This window comes from Hyaena hyaena, unplaced genomic scaffold, assembly GCF_003009895.1.
Source record: "Hyaena hyaena isolate Hyena2069 unplaced genomic scaffold, ASM300989v1 scaffold_379, whole genome shotgun sequence".
Lineage (NCBI taxonomy): Eukaryota > Metazoa > Chordata > Mammalia > Carnivora > Hyaenidae > Hyaena > Hyaena hyaena.
In genome coordinates, this window is record NW_024081011.1 from 1,665,383 (window position 1) to 1,683,216 (window position 17,834).

Consider the following 17,834-nt stretch of genomic DNA (forward strand, 5'->3'; position numbering starts at 1 on the left):
ACTCACCCTTAAAGGTCTCTCCTTAGTAACTCCAAATGAAAATGAGGCATCAATCTGAACTGGTCATTCACCGCTGTGAGGAAACAAGGTGATGTTGCATTTTTAAAATAATTGAGTCAAAGAACAAACCCCAAATGTGGAAGGTAAAAGCAATGAAATTCATGCTGCATCTCACTTATTTTAACAGGTTCAGTTATGCATGTTCATGATGATAAATAAAGTTGTAGACAGAATGTTGGCAAAGAGGAAAGATATATTCCTGTCGAAGAAAGTCTTAGTGCAGCTCAGGACCATTACATTTTGCCTGAGATAGGCACCAAGCTACTTTCTGTGTTCTTCCGAATATTTTTTGTCACTCAGAGTACTGTGTTTTCCAAATCTCATCCTGCAATGAAACAAGTGAACACCCCTCTATAAAGTGTCATGTATAGGATCTCCGGTTTGGCGCCCTGCTGTTGAGGGTGGAGAGACTGACTTTGGCCTCAGAGCCATCCTCTGTCTCTCTGGAGGACGTCAGTTCTGTGGAGCCCTGTGTCAGGGGATTGGGAGGCAGAGAGATAATCCCTTTCCCCTCAGTGGGTTCCTCCTTTGGACACAAGGCTGGTAAGGAATAACAACTAGATGAATTCTGAAAAGAGATGATGCAAAAAATATAGAAAGCAAAGTCAATGTATGTATCAAGGTGATAAATGTTTCCGTGGTACACAATTTAATACTTAAGAGCTATGGTGATAATCACCCAACAACTAAAAATAGGGAAATGACTAAAATTGATTATTTCCAGGAAATGGGAATTTAGGTGAGGAGCCATGGGATGGAAAACTGTTGCTTTTTATGATAAGCCCATCTTGAATTTTTATTTAACCATGAGCACGTGTTACATTGATATCAATAAGTAGCAAGCCATAATATAACTATGGTATAGATATAAAAGGACATAAGTTGAGATAGAAAGTGAGCTAAATCCAAGAACAATGGTTTGGAGCCAATAATCTACATTTTAAGAAGTTCTCGAGAAAATGGGTGATAGTTAATAGGTATTGTGCCAGAGTCCAGCTCCAGCTGGTCCAAGGGTCCCTGAAGGATGGATGGTGTCAGTGAGAGAGAGTGAGAGAGTCCCGAGATTCTTTCTGATCACCAGGCAGACATCTCTATCCTGTCGGTTTCGGTGTCTTTATTATAGGTCAAATGATAACATGACATGAGAAAATGGAATGTTTACAATGGATAGCTCTCTGTGGTAAGATACTTTGGAAAGTGTACAGAAACAGGTTTTACAGAAGTATTCTTGCAGAACTGCCCCAATCCTAGTGAGGTTGAGTAAATCTTACAACTAAGAAAATAACAGGGTGTTCTTAGTGAAAAACAGGATAACATACACATTTGTTTTAAGTCAATAACGCTTAGATTAAGTCATAGGTTAAGTTGTATATAGATAGGCTAGGAGTCATTCTGTCTGGCTCACAAGAGGAAGAATGTATTTGAGCAGGTTAATAACTTTTTGATTTGATGCTGAATGCATAAACACCATGGGGGCCCAAATGTGTCAGCCTTTGTATTTGGGTTTATGTTTTAACTACTCTTATCCATCCTCATCACAGCTGCCAGGGTAAGGGAAGGTGTTTGTGGGATGTAGGCCTTAGGGAAGGGACTGCTATACATCACCAGTTAGCAAAGGTCTATGTAGTAACTTATGTTCTGCCCTTATCTGTTCCTTCTCTCTAAATTAGGCTCTTTGTCTCCAGGCCAGACTTAATTGTCCAGTTATATTCCTTATGACACCGGAGAGCCAACTGTACCTTTAAAGAGTTTAGCTCATTTCCGATACATAGAATAACCTCTTTGAGTGCATTTACCTTTTTGTCTATGATTTCTTGAATAGCTAGGGCATGAGAAACATTTTTGGTTAGTTGATTTACATGTATGAACCTCTTGGACTAATGCAATGGTAGAAACAGAATTGTACGTGTAAAGGTCAATCTTTTATGAGTAAGGGTCATTAGCCTGTTTATAGCTCAAGGGAAAGTATCGAGGAAAACAGGACTGCCGGAGACACGATGTCTGTTCCCATAATTACGATACACAAGAAGTTCCCACAATAAGTTCCTTCACAAGGTGCAATCATCATACCAGAGCCAGAATAAGGGGACAAGTCAGTCTCGATACCAATCAACAAGGTGCCTCGGGAGTCAGTGCTCAAGCAGAAACAATTGAGTTGGGGTAGATAACAGTCATCATCTGACAGCAGGAGGCCTTGCAAACCTGCCTTAACCTCACAAGGAGTTTTCTCAACTAGTGAGTTCAGAATGGCTCCCAACAGTATTGAATTGTTATGTATCAGGCATCATTTTTGGAACTTTATATACATTAACTTATTTAAACTTCAAGAAACCCTCTGAAGTCAGTACCATTATCCTCATTTTACAGAGGAGACTGAATCACAGAGTTAAGCAAGTTGCTCAAACTTATACTACGAGCTCTAGAGCTAGGGTTCAAGCCCAAGTACCTCTGTGACCATGCATTGCACTTACCACTCAGCTACATCCAGGTGATTCCAAAGCAGAGGAAGATCTGGAAACACTGAGTTACAGGAGGGATTCATGGAGACTTCTGATGTCAAAGGTCCAAGGTGCAAACTTGGGAAACAGTGCAGTAAATAATTAATGATCCTCACTTTTACCCCTGAACTTAGATCTCTGGCCCAGATGTTTCCGTTGAATTCTGGATCCCTATATCCTACAACCTATTATGTATATTTCAAAAACACCTCTTCAAGTCTTAGAATAAACTCACAAAACTCTCCTTTTGGTTTTCCTTGTCTCAAAGAAGTGTATTACCTTCTACATGATTAGACAAGTCTGAAAACTCAGGAATCACCCCCAAATCTCGCTTTCCCTCCTCACTCTCCACCTTACAGTCAGTAAATAATGCTTGTGACTCTTGCCTACCTAATTTCTCATGAAGCCACGGGGCTTCTCCTACCCTAACCAGCCTCAGCCCCTACTCTATTGTTACTCTCACCTCTTAGAACCTTGATATTTATCCCTCCAATCATTCCTCACACTGTGGTGAGTGGGAGGAAAGCACAATGAAGGGTCACTTTCTTGACATTGGCTGTTAAATCCTTCCTGAGCTGCACTGCCTGCCTCCTGGGCTTCCCTATACCCATGCTCCACCAACAGTGCTTGCCCTTAGTTCCTCCATCACCCATGTTCCTTTGTCTTCACACTCCACACGCCTCATGCTGGTCCCTCTGCCTGGAATGCTCTCCTCCAGCTGGCTTAGAAAGCTACTTAATCTCCAAACATCAGTTGTCCCATCTGTCAAATGGGAATTAAAATGCCATAGATCAAGGGCTTCTGGGTGGCTCAGTGGGCTGAGCATCTGACTCTTGATTTCGGCTGAGGTAATGATCCCAGGGTTGTGGGATGGAGCCCTCTGTTGGACTCTGCACTGAGTATGGAAGTGCTTGAAATTCTCTCTCTTCTTCTGCCCCTCCCCCACTTGCACATGCTCTCTCTCTCTCTTTCTTTCTCTCTTTCTCTCAAAAAAAGCCATAGATGAAAGTTGTTAAAAATATGAAACAAAATAAATACATTATGTTCCTGGCACAAAATAGATGTTCAATAATCTTGTTTTCCTAAATGTATCCTAGAATTTACATTTTTTTTCAGTAATCTTCTTATAAAGATACATTCATTTCCACATGTTCTCGAATTGTGATTTATAAAACTTCAAAGTAGGAAAAAGTCTTTAAACGTTTGTTTATTTCATTTTAGAAATTTGTTAAATCAGAATGCGCCTGGCAGTGTAGCATTTGTGCTGCAGCTTTTAATTGCTGTCAAGTTAATAATATCCTGAGAGTGTAGAGTCTTTGTTAAATGTAGGTATTAGACAGCTATAATTTTCAAAATTACTGCTTTGTTCTACAACCCATTTAAATGGAGAGAATAATTAATGAAATATATATACTTTCAGAGGTAATGACATGAAAAAAAGATTTCAAAGAAATGAGCAAATAAAGAAAATAAATTAGCATCTAATTTGTAATTAGAGATTACAATGCTTAATAATTTGAAAACGAGTTGAAACTTTATGGTAATATATAAGGTGTTAACAAAATAACATTCCCTTTGAGATGAAAATGACTTTAGTATCAGTTTTATCAAGGAGGGTTTGGGGAGGGTTGAATAGGCAGACCCAGAAGATTTTTAGGGCAGTGAAACTACTCTGTATGATACTAAAATGATCCATACCCATCATCATACATTTGTCCCAAACTATAGAATGTATACCACCAAGAGTGAACTGTAACAAACTGTGAGCTTTGAGTGATTAAGATGTGTCAGTGCAGGTGCATCAACTGTAACAGATATACCACTCTGGTGGGGGATATTGATAATGGGCCCTGCTTGGGTAGGAATAGAGGGTACATGGGAAATCTCTGTACCTTCCATTCAATTTTGCAGCTACTGTAAAATGTCTCTAAAAAATAAAATCTATTAAAAAATGCTGTCAGGAAAACTGAACTATTGAAATAACAAAGGTATAATTATATAAGGAACATCGATAACAAGATAGACTCAACTTGTTATGGCTAGAAAGGGGGCATTTAAAGTAAATACATGTGAGGGGGATGGGGGTGGCTCAGTCAGTTGAGCATCCGGACTTCAGCTCAGGTCATGATCTCACAGCTCATGAGTTTAAGCCCCACAGTGGGCTCTATGCTGACAGCTCAGAGCCTGGAGCCTGCTTCAGATTGTATCTCCTCTCTCTCTCTCTCTGCCCCTCCCCTGCTCATGCTCTGTCTCTCTGTCTCTCTCTCTGTCTCCAAAAATAAATAAACATTAAAAAATAATTAAAAAATAAAGTATATACATGTGAAATGTGGACACACAGCAAGATGCTGTAGAAAACAAACAAAATCATAACTTAACAAATTTATTTATACTAAGTTAAAATTATTAGAAACTTCTATTGAGATGGGCAAGTCTTTAGGAAAAAAATACATGAATATATGACATTGGAAGTTGGAAATTTTGGGTGTGTCATGGCTATGTTTGAAAAACTACATTCAAGAAATTGGATAACTATTTGAACTCAACACTCAGCAGTATATCTAACTGCTCTGCAGATGGTCCTATATTTCTCAGTTGTTCTCAAGACTAAAAGTTCCAGTGAGTAAACATTCTAAAGTTTAGGGACAGAGTTGTCATGCTGAGATGAGGCATAAAATGTAAGTGAATGTGAGTCATTTCATAGGCTGGCTCCACAAGATTGCCTTTATGCTGAAGGTCCAAGTGAATGACACCATCAGCTGTCAGGATCCTGAGTCAAGCAATTGTAGAAGTATTTGTAAATGACAAGAGGAAAAATTCCACAGCAATTAAAAGCAATACAGCAGTGTTGATAAAAATACCCTATAGATTAGGACTGAGTTCAACCATTATGGCTTACAAAGCTGGCTTCTGCCTCGGAAGACCAGAATGCCAATATATTCATCAGTTACACTTTCACTGCAAAACCACAGATACATGGCAATTTACAGAGCTTGTTTTAATTACTGGAAAGTTAGGTGTATACCCCCATTGCTACCTCAGTCATTGACCTTGCTGCCTGTGTGGGAAAGGCGTGAAACGGAATTAAGTGTCTGCTCAGCAGATGTGTTTTGCCCCCTTGTATATCCCAAGGAGGAGAATCTAGGAAGCTTTATTTTGGATCTGCTTAAAGTTGGGTCCTCCAGCCTTACTTTACCAACGATGAAGATTGTAGTTACATCCTTACCTCACCTCTTCAGTCCCCTGAAGTAGTCCTTAGGGGAAACATGAACATTTTTATGACTCTTTTACTGCATTCTATATAAAATCTCTATAAATGACAACAACAGCAACAACAAAGGTGTGTCAAGGTGTTGTCACATTTCATTTGTACTTCACCTCTTGCTAGCTATATGAATTTGGGAGTTTTCTTAACTTTCATAAGCCTCAGTTTCCACATCTGCAAAGTGGACATAATATCTAACTCACAGGATTGTTGTGACATCAAATAAAATATCTAAGGGAAGAGTCTGTGACAGGGTTCAAACCCAAAAAGTCTCATTCAAGAGTCTCCACACTTTTTAATTTTTAAATTAACGTACGATAAAATTCATTTTCATTTTGGTGTATAGTTCTATAAATTTTAACACATGTATGGAGTGAAGGAATCACCAGTATAGTAAGGATACATAATAATTCCATCATTGCAAACAGCTCTCTTGTGCTAGCTCTTTGGAATCACGGACTCCTCTCTTCCTTAATCTTTGGAAACCATAAATTGGTTCTCTATTACTATAGCTTTGTCTTTTTGAGACATAAATGAAATCATGCAGTATGTAGTCACTTGGGATTGGCTTTCTTCACTCAGCATTATATCTTTGAGACTCATCCAAACTGTTGCACATAACAATAGTATGCTCCTTTTTATCACCAAGAAGCATTCCCTATAACACATGTACCACAGTTGGTTAGTCTAATGACCCATTGATGAACTTTTGGGTTGTTTCTAGTTTTGGGCAGTTCTGAAGAGAGCTTTAAACATTCATGTACAGGTTTTTGTGGAGGGAAAATTTCTAGGAGTAGGATTTCTGGATGATACATTTACATTTTTATATTTCACTTGTATAACTTTATATGTTTAACTTTATAAGAAACTACCAAACCATTTTCCAGAGTAGTTATTGTTTTGCAATCCCCACCTCAATGTACGAGAGTTTTAATTGCTACATATCCTTGCTAGTACCTGCACATCTTTGATATTATAGTTTTAAGAAACAAAACAAGGTCAATGCTCCTCACTTCCATTCATGGATTATCTCAGTTCATGTTGGCAAGGACTCCTCGCTCCTCTCTATTTTAATTCATCTAGCCCCATTGACTTTCATAGCTCTACAAGGTCTTTTTAAATATGGTTTTTGTATAATTTAGCCTTTATTTTCTAGTTAAGGAAGTGGAAACAACTGTCTACCAGTACTTCTTCCTTTCTGAAAGATAAAATTGGTGATGATATTATTTCATATGTCATCATTTCATTTTGATTATACAAGTTATTCTTTCAAATATAAAATGACTATGCAAACACTGTGCAATAACTGAGAAATAATATGTGATTTTAACACAGACACAGAAACACAGAAGTTGTGGTTAAAAATAATAAAGTTGGAAGATTCTGTCTTTAAATTTATGATTATGGATGGGTAAATTTCATTGCATTCCATAATAAAAAAATACCTGTCTTCTATCTGTTTTGGTTGGGGGGAGCTACTACAGGATTTATCAATTTAAAAATAAATTTCTAGGGGCGCCTGGGAGGCTCAGTCGGTTAAGCATCTGACCTCGGCTCAGGTCATGATCTCACAGTTTGTGAGTTTGAGCCCCGCGTCTGGCTCTGTGCTGACAGCTAGCTCAGAGCCTGAAGACTGCTTCAGATTCTGTGTCTCCCTCTCTCTCTGACTCTCCCCTGGTCATGCTGCCTCTCTCTCTCTCAGAAATAAATAAAACATTAAAATAAATAAGTAAATATCTAGAAACTACTTAGCAGTTTATGAGATCTGTGTATCATAACTACCAAGCAGTATCATTGGTGATGGTAAGAGGTTTACAAAATCGAATAAACGTTTTCGGTGGTATTTGAATCAGGTAGATAAACTTTTCCCCATCTTATAAAAGAGAGTTCTTAAGACCTTCATCCAAAGACACTCAGAAAAGTTGAATAAGCTGAGACCTAAGAGATGAGAAGGAGCCAGTCACGTGAAGAGCAGGGACAAATTCCAAGCAGGTGGAACAATACTCACAAAGGCCATAAATTGGGATCAAACACAACCCAGTGAAGGTTTGAGATACCAGCATGGATGGGGCATTGAGTGAGATGGGAGAGCCATGCTGAGTGTGACATAAGTAGGGACCAGCTCACTCAAAACTCATAGTTCATTTGTTTATTTGTTTGTTTTATTCTTAGTAAAACAGGGAGCTACCAAAGGGTTTTAAGCAAAAGGAATATTGCATGACACTTTTGTGTTTAAAATATGATCTCTTGCTGCTTTACAGGGTTTCTATCCTGTTTTGATCATATTTCTCAATGAATGGGAAGAAGTTCAAGCATGTGCTCCCCAAATATTAGTATTTATTTATAAACTGTGTTGCCACTCTTCAGTAGTTAAACATTGGTAAGGGCAGATTGCTAGCTTTTAAATAAAACAATTAAGGATGGAACAACCAGTGATTGTTTCTTCTCCTTGTACTGTGTCATTGTCTGGTGCTGTTGGGTATGTAATTACCAGCTTGAGTATGAATTTTGTAGAGAAGACACAGAGAGGGGGTACCAGAGAAGCAGGGCAGTCATGTGGAAGCTGCTGGGGTAGACATAATGAGATAAGGAAAGGGTTGAGATATATTTTTCATTTTTAGAGTCTTCAGATTTCTTGTAGGAACCACCCATCTGTATCCACTGCCAGGATCCTAACATTCACTGCCCCCTTCTCTTCCAATGGATGGTGCATCCTTTAAGCACCATGTCAATGAAATCTATTCAAATATCGTCAGGGCACACTGCCCTGGGAACCACTTAATTAAATTAGTCCACTTCTTTACCCTATTAGGCTATTTCTTTGGCAGTTTTGTTAGTCTTGCTTGTAAACTTCTGCCCGGTAACAGAGGCCAAAGGGGAGCAAAGCTCTCTGAACTAAAAGGTTGTTACCATAAAACAAAGAAACAAAACCACCAACCATCCAACCTTGGAACCAATTTCAGCTAGATCTTCCTGATTAAACCCTTCCTCAAATGGAAAACTAAAATTTGGAGATTTAAGAAAAATGATCAGGTATCAGTGAATTCCTCTCAAAAATCTCTTCTCTAAGGGGATGACTGGAGTAAAGTGCAGGAAGAAAGGAGATGTAACCTTCATGGGGAGAAAAATCAGCCATATTTTTACCAAGTTTCTTCAGGAAGTTCTTCATGTTGGATTTAAGGCAGTAAAAGTCCTAAGTCCAAATGGAAGTGTGTTAAGGCAAAATCAGTATTGGATCATAACCTTCAAATATCCTTATGTCTCTCTCCTACCCCTTTTTGTTTTCCCACTCCTATATTTGGATAGGGATGTATTTGGTTTCTGACTTTTTAATCTGTTTTTCCTTTCCTGGAGGAACTCTGGCATCCTTATCCAGGTTGGCAAGGAGTTTAGCAGGGCGTAAAGAGAAGACATGAAGCAAATGATGCAGCAAAGCTCTGAAAACTTTCTGAGGAATGGCTGGCCTGGATTTCACAAAGAGCAATTTGTAATCTAGGTGAGGGAAGATGTCCACTCTGGTATCCCTATCTAGAAGCCCCAGTCTGCAGGACATTGCTACCTTTATGGTAGGGTACAGAATTGGGTCAAAGGACAAACCACTAGTCAGGGCCACAAAAGGGTGTTTCTTCTGGAAGACATTCCAGGCTCCTTTAATGTCAGACATCACTCTATTAAATATCAACATAATCAGCTTTTGATGGCTGAGAAAATTTCTCTCCTTCTATTCCTACTTATCATGGAATGGTTTTAAGACTATGACTCAGAGAACTTGGTTATAATTCTGCCTCGGGAAGAGTTTATATAAGAGAAGTTTTCGTGAACCTCGTTGAAAACGTCAGTGAGGAACTATTTCTATGTTGTCTTCAAGGTAGACTCATCATAGACACAGGAGTCATATTTTCAGTGATGTTAACATGGATATACCATAGAAATAGCAATGGAAGATACACACACATTCACATGTATACTGGAATTAGTACTTTGCTTTGGATAAGCATTCACGGTCCTGGTATTCACTTATTTAGTCATGGATATCTATTGTGTAATTACCATATACAAACAAGCAGTGTTACAAAGTCTGTGAGGACTTATAAACTTGAAGACAGTTAAGCCCTACTTTTATTTATTTATTTTTAAAGTTTATTTATTTATTTTTGAGAGAGAGACAGAGAGAGGCAGAGACAGAGAGAGAGGGAGAGAGAATCCCAAGCAGGCTCCACACTGTCAGCTCAGAGACCGGCATGGGGCTTGACCCCATGAACCATGAGATCATTACCTGAACCAAAATCAAGAGCTGGATGCTTAATGGACTGAGCCACCCAGGCACCCCACTCCCTACTTTTAAAAAAGGCTGGCTTTTTAAGAAAAACTTAATAATTTAGGACACCTGGGTGGCTTAGTAGATTAAACATCTGACTTCAGCTCAGCATGATCTCATGGTTTGTGAATTTGAGCCCTTCATTGGGCTCTGGCCTGACAGCTCAGAGCCTGGAGCCTGCTTTGCATTCTGTGTCTTCCTCTCTCTCTGCCACCCCCACCCACCCCCCCACACCCTGTCTCTCTCTCTGTCTCAAAAATAAATGAACATTAAAAATTTTTTAATTAAAAAAAGAAACATGTAGTAATTTCAAATATATTTAAAATTCACCCACCACAAATTTTCATCTGAACTGTTAACAGAGTAGCTGAGGTATTGGGCTGATATTTTGATCATACAAATCAGAATTTTAGGTCCTGGAAGAGAGTTTGCCACTTAACCAACCCCTTCATTTTAAAGCTTACTTAGCTGAGAGGTGGTTTGAGCAAAGGTCCTCTATAAACTAGCGGTAGAATATCCAGTTGTGGAGTTGAGGTTGGCTGACTTCATATAGGTTCACTCCTACATGCTACAGGGCACATAACACCAGTTCTGGGCTGAGCCTGAAGGTGAAGGAGACTAATACTGACTGACCGGTGAGCACCTCTTGGGGGATCTCTGTGCCTCGTGCTCCGCGTCAGGCAGATTTAAACTACTGTAATCGAACCAGTGGGAGTTCACTCCTTGAGTCAGCAACTGCACTAGGTTGAATTATCTCACAAAGAAAACTTATTTGCAGCAAATGAGATCACAGGGACTGGCTTCCAAAGCCGAAACTCTCCAAGAGAGAGGGTGCATGGGTTCCTTTTGTTTAGGATAAGGATAAATATTTAGCTAGTCAAGCCTGGTCATCACAGTACAGGGGGGCTAAGGTTACGTAAGCACCTTAAGGAAACACATTGTATGCTGTGCAAATGAGGCTCGTGCTCCTCCTAGGGCGAGGACTTTAGTATTGTAATGAGATAAAGGTGATGATAGGTCATTCCAGAAGTTACTCCCTAGTGCCTTTGCGTGGGCGCTAGTGGGAGCGTAGCTCAAAAGGTCTAGGTGGTCTGGGCCCAGCAAGAGGCCCTGCCAGGTGGTTTCCGGTTTCATTCGCCTGAGTTAAGAGGTAAGCAGGAAAGAAGAGCTCACGGAAAAACGTGAGACAGATTAGTGAGTACAAGCAGGTGAGCAGTAAAGGTCAGGTCTTGGGGTCTGGATGGCGACAGCACCAGAGCTATAAGGATGAGCAAAACCCAAATGGCGCTTTGTCTCGTGGACCTCACAGTTTTGTCTTCCTGCCTGCAAGCAGTTTGCACCGTTTCTAGGAAGCCAAAATAACGCCCACAAAACCTGTGGAAGATGGCAGGTGAGAAAGCGGTCTTCTAAACGGGTTGAGGTGGCGAACGTGTGAGAGGAGCGCTTTAGGATGTCAGGAATGGGTGCCACCCAGGATCAGTGATTAATTATTTTCTGCCCAGAACACAATCTGGGCTCGGGGTCGGATCAAGGCCCCCCACGGGCAGAGAGGGCAGGGGGCCTCGACCCATCATGTAGTGCAAGCTTTGAGACGCCTGCGTCGGAGGGGATCCGGGAGCCGGCAGGGGGAGGCATCTGCGGTCGGTGGGGTCCTGGCGGCTGCGGTGGCGGTGTACCTGCCCTGTCTGCTCTCGGGCCGCAGCCCAGCCTTGGGGAGAGCAGGGCACAGACCGGGAGCCCCCGCCACTCCCGCCCGGCGTGTGGGCTCCACAGGCGGCGACCGGGGCTCCCGAGACTCGGGCCCCAGCCCACATGGGGCGCTTGGCCCCGCGCGCGCGCCGCCGCCTCCGCCCGCCCCCGCCGCGGCCCAACCGGACGCACCTGGGGTCCTGAGCGCCCGCCCCCCACGGCCCGCCCGCGGACAGCCCCGCGCCGCCGCCGCTCGGGCCCCCTGTCCGCTGCTCTCCGCTCCCGCGACGGGAAAACCGGGCGCCGCCGGCGGCTCCCCGACCCGGCAGAGCGCGCTCCTCCCCGGCGCGGGGCTGTGGGTCCTCGGCGCCCCGGGCTTCTGCGGCGGGGGCTCCCGCGGGGTCCCAGAGCCCCGCCCCGGGGGCGCCCTGACCCGAAGCCACGAGGCCCGGCTGCTGCCTTTCCTTGCCCCTCTCCGGGCGCTCCCCGTACTGAGGTGGGTAAGGCGAGGACGCGACTTCGGATGCTGAGACTGCTTGGGCTCAAGATCGGAACTCAGGCACAGCCACCCGCCTCGAGCTGGAGGACTTAAGGCCAGTCAGCATCGCATTTGCTCTTGACAGGCGGCTCCACACACATCGAAGCTTTGCAGTGTTGTGGCCACAACGCGAGCAGGAGAGAAGCAGGTGATGGCGTTGGAGGCAGACGTAAAGGGTGGAAAGAGAGAGCCGCCTGGAGGACGAGGAGATGGAGCTTCTGCTTTCAGAAGCGCTGCAACCCGTCTTCCACAAGCAGTGGTCTTCCCTTCTGCAACACCTCCCTCCATCTCACCCAGGCCCCATCTACTTTTCTAAACCCTAACCCTGAAAACACTTCAGAGTGAGCTGACAGTGACACCTGTTCCCCTGCTCACAGGGCTGGGTGTCCCTGAAGAGCAGGCAAAGAATGGAGAATAACAGTGTCAGGACAGCAGAGATGGAAGAGTTAAATGTCAGCGGGGGGCCGACTGGCAAGGGACTTTGCCTTTACTCCCTTGACTTTGTGATGGGCTCAAGTTAGACCAGAAAGGTTTGTGATCATAGGGTCATTTAGATGGGATGTCTCACCCCTTGCGTCTTCTTCCCCTGGAGGAGAGAAGTCAATAGACAATCTGTCCTTAGAGAATTCCCAGTGTCTGGGCACTCACCACTTGCATTACAGGGAGAGAATTCTGCAGCTCTCCTACTAACTAGCTTTGGGGAGTGTGATCAGACCCAGAGCTTTCCAGGCTGTAGATGAGCCACTCTTTGGTGTGCTCAGCCCAAGGAAGATAGGATATCCTAGTGACAACAACCCCTTTAACCCCTTTGTCTGACCTCCTGTAGTGAACAGCACAATAAACACAGTCTTCTTCCTGCTTTGCGAAGGGAAGAGAGAGATCTTTGGATTACAGGAGGCCCAAAGTGGGGAGAGTGGGTATGAATGGGCTTGTGCTAGACACAGAGCAGGTGAAAGTGGCTTCTGCAAGTGAAGTTTTGGGTTTCTTAGGAAATTACGCATTTTTAAAATCTGAAGGAACTGTTACAATTTAAGCTGATCGTGGAAACGGAAAGTTAAATTGGATGCAGTAGCTAAAGACCATTCTAAAATGTTCTCCAGGCTTTGAGAACGTTAACACCAAATAAAAGTACCTTTCATAGTGTTTTCAGTTGTCATGTAATTACCAGGAACATCCCCAGAGAGGTGTCACTTTGAGTTGCTGACTCATTGTCAGTTGATTCTGAAATTTGTGAATATTTAAAAAGAGCGTTTTCTGAATCCCTTTGGTGTCCAGGTGTAGATTGCATTAAGACGAATCATGATAATAGCAGTTCCTAAACCATCAGTTTATTTTATTTGTTTTGAAGTTCCAGTAAATATGTACTATCTTGGATCTGGCCTCTTTTGCTCAGCATTATGTTTGTGAGATTCACCTGCAGTATTCTTTCAACAAGCGAATACTTGTTTGCTAGAGAGAAACTTAGTTTTATGAATATCTTAGTTTGGTTTTAATTGTTGGTATAACAGAAATAAAATGTCAAATATTGTTTTCCCAAGCTCCCACTGTGCACTCAGACTCTGCATTGGGCACTAGAGAGACATAGATGACAATGTTAGGAAATCTGTTTCCTGGTATTTCTCAGTGTAACAGGAGAGTCTTATTAACCAAAGACCATTACATTGTGATAAATCTTGCAGAAGGTATGTGTAACAGTGATCAGAACACAGAGCTGGTTGAGGCTCAGATTCTCCAGGGCATTGTCGCAGAGGAGGTAGGTATCTACTAGTTTTTAAAGGATGAGTGACAGCTCACCAAATAGAAAGTCGAGATGGAAACTTGGAGGTTGTTACAGGAAAACCTATGTTTAGATTGGTTTTGCCAACCAGCCCTGAGATGTGATCTCTCTCTCAATTCAGACTTTTTCTCCGTCAGAGTGAGATGTTCTGTATTGCCCACCCTCATGGGGCTCTGGGTGAGATCTAAAGAGATGTTATGACACACTTCTCAAGCTGGGAATGCTGTGTAGAGATAGTCATCATCATTCACTATTAGTGGATTTGTCGATACATATTTAACACAACCCACGTGCCAGGAACAGCTCTAATGAAGGCACCAAGAATGGAAGATGTGGCTCTCCCGCTGTAGGTATATTTATGCCTTATGCTTTATACAAGATTCCCTGCCTGAGAGTCTGGTAGTTTGTGTGAAGGGTAGATACAAGAGTGAGGAAACCACTGAGGAAGGGAGGCAGATGTAGAACTCAAATATGTCTGATGATGTCAATTTGCAGATGAGTAATGGAGATGAGTGAAGCAAATACGGATAAATACTCAAATGGCAAAGGCAGTGGTGGTTTTGGAGGAAGTGGTATGGGCTTCGTAGCCAAATAGTGACAGGGCTGAATCCAGACTTCAATTCAAGTTCTGCAGCCATTATATAAATTAATATTTGCAGGCAAGTAATTTAATCCCTCTGATCTTCAGAATTCACATCCTGAAATTGAGATTTCTAATTGTTAATTAATGTTTTAATTAACATGGTTTTCTACTAGCTTATTTAACAAATACTGAATATATCCTATGTGCTACATGCTGCAGTGCTGTGATAACCAAGAACCAGACTATTGTATGCGTGTATGTATGTATGTATTTATAATTTATATCCAAGTTAGTTAGCACATAGTGCAATAATGTTTTCAGGAGTAGATTCCAGTGATTCCCCTATGTGTAACATCCAGTGCTCATCCCAACAAGTGTCTTTCTTAATTCCCCTTACCCATTCATCCCATCTCCCCACCCACAGCCCCTCCAGCAACCTCTAGTTTGTCCTTTGTATTTAAGAGTCTCTTGTGTTTTGTCGCCCTCCTTGTTTTCATGTTACTTTTGCTTCCCTTCCCTTATGTTCATCTATTTTGTATCTTAAATTCCTCATATGAGCGAAGTCACTTGATATTTGTCTTTCTTTGATTTATTTTGCCTAGCATAAATAAGTTCTATCCGTGCTGTTGCAAATGGCAAGATTTCATTTTTTATCATTGCCAAGTAGTATTCCATTGTATACGTAAACCACATCTTAACCGACTGAGCCACCCACATCTTCTTTATCCATTCATCAGTCAATGGGTCAATGGACATTTGGGTTCTTTCCATACTTTGGCTATTGTTGATAGTTCTGTAAACATTGGGGTGCACGTGCCCCTTTTAAACAGCACACCTGTACCCTTGGATAACTACCTAGTAGTTCAATTGCTGGGCCGTAGGGTATTATATTTTTAATTTTTTGAGGAACTTCCATCCTGTTTTCCAGAGTGGCTGCACCAGTTTGCATTCCTACCAGCAGTGCAAAAAGATCATCTTTCTTTGCATCTTTGCCAACATCTCTTGTTACCTGAGTTGTGAATTTTAGCCATTCTGACAGGTGTGAAGTGGTATCTCATTGTAGTTTTAATTTGTATATCCCTGGTGATGAGTAATGTTGAGCATTTTTTCATGTGTCTGTTAGCCATCTGGATGTCTTCTTTGGAAAAGTGTCTATTCATGTCTTTTGCCCATTTCTTCACTGGATTGTTTGTTTTTCGGGTATTGAGTTTGATAAGTGCTTTATAGATTTTGGATACTAATACTAACCCTTTATTTGATAAGTCCTTTGCAAATATATTCTTCCATTCCATTGGTTGAATTTTAATTTTGCTGATTGTTTCCTTTGTTGTCAGGCTACTGTTTTCATGGACTTTCTATTGTAGGGATAGAAAATAAGTTAATGGTGAACTTGGGGCTCCTTAGTTATTATATGGGTTAATATGTCGAGTAAAGTAAAATGTTGATCAAGTGAATTGGGGTGATGCTGGGTTGATGAGGAGAAATAAAATGCATGCCAAGGAATTTTTTGCTGGGTCAGTGTTCCATGTATCATGGGGTCTGTATGCTGCCATGTATAGCAGTAGTATCAAATCTCTGATGACATTTTTGAGAACGACATTTAAATTTTCTGTAGCTATTTTAATGCTTAGATACAGAAAGCTATAGCCTTTGAAACTACACACAACTAAGAGTGTTCTCTGTAGTTTGTGATTGAAAATGTGCACTTGACCTGGCTTACCCCAGAGTGTTGTCTTTAGTGCTCTCATTTGGAAAGGAATTGGGTCGCCTCATAGGAAGGCATCTTCTATCATCTGGTGCCTTCCAGAAAGTAACTGGCTCTGTAAGGGAGCTGTCCTGTGTCAGCAAAAATGCAAAATGAGCTATTTCCCTGTTGAGTTTGTCCAACAAAGATCCTAGTGAAGAAAAGGTGTTCATCTTTCTTTCTTTCTTTCTTTCTTTCTTTCTTTCTTTCTTTCTTTCTTTCTTTCTTTCTTTCTTTCTTTCTTAAAGGTGTCCATTTTCTGAGGGTGGAATTATGTCTCATAAATTTGATTAGGTTTGTTTGTTTGTTTGTTTATTATTTTGAGGGCACAAGTGAGCCAGGGGCAGACAGAGAGAATTCCACAAGGGGCAGAGAGAGAGAGGGAGAGACAGAGAAGCAGGGCTCCCCCAAAGTGGGGCTCGTGCTCACATGAAGCGAGTCTTCAGTTCGGGAACCATGCAGGGCTCAAACTCAAGAACCATGAGATCATGACCAGAGCTGAAGTCAGATGCTTAACTGACTGAACCACCCAGGCCCCCCTGATTATAAGGTATTTTAAAAAATTGAGGCATGGGATGCCTAGGTGGCTCAGTCGGTTAAGCATTCGACTTCAGCTCAGGTCATGATCTCCCTGCTTGTGAGTTCAAGCCCCTCATCAGGCTCTATGCTAATAGCTTGAAGCTTGAAGCCTGCTTCTGATTCTGTCTGTCCTCCCCTGCTCACGCTCTGTCTCTCTCTCTCAAAAAAAAATAAAATAAAATAAAACATAAAAAATATTTTTTTAATTGAGGCATAATTGACATGTTTCTTTCAGGGGGACAACACAATGATTTAATATTTGTACATATTGTGAAATGATCATCACAAGTCTACTTAATATCTGCCATCATACATAGTTAACAATTGTTTTTTTCTTGGGATGAGAAATTTTAAGATACATTCTCTTAGCAACTTTCAAATATGCAATACAATATAATAGTATTAACTATAGTCACCATGTTACATTATATCCCCATGGCATTTATTTTATAACTGGAAATTTGTACCTTTTGAATCCCTTCCCCACTTTGGCCACTCTCCACCTGGCAACTATCAATATGTCCTGTGTACCTATGAGCTTTTTATTTTCTTTTAGATTCCACATATAAATGAGGAATCTCATTTGTGATACTTGCCTTTGTCCGTCTGATTTGTTTTGCTTAGCATAATGCCCTCAAGGTCTATCCATGTTGCTGCAAATTGCAAGATTTCATTCTCTTTTATGGCTGAATAATATTCCCTTGCACATATATACCACATTTTTCTCTACCCATTTAGCAATTTTTAGAAAAAGGAAACTTGGCTTTTTTCCATGTCTTGGCT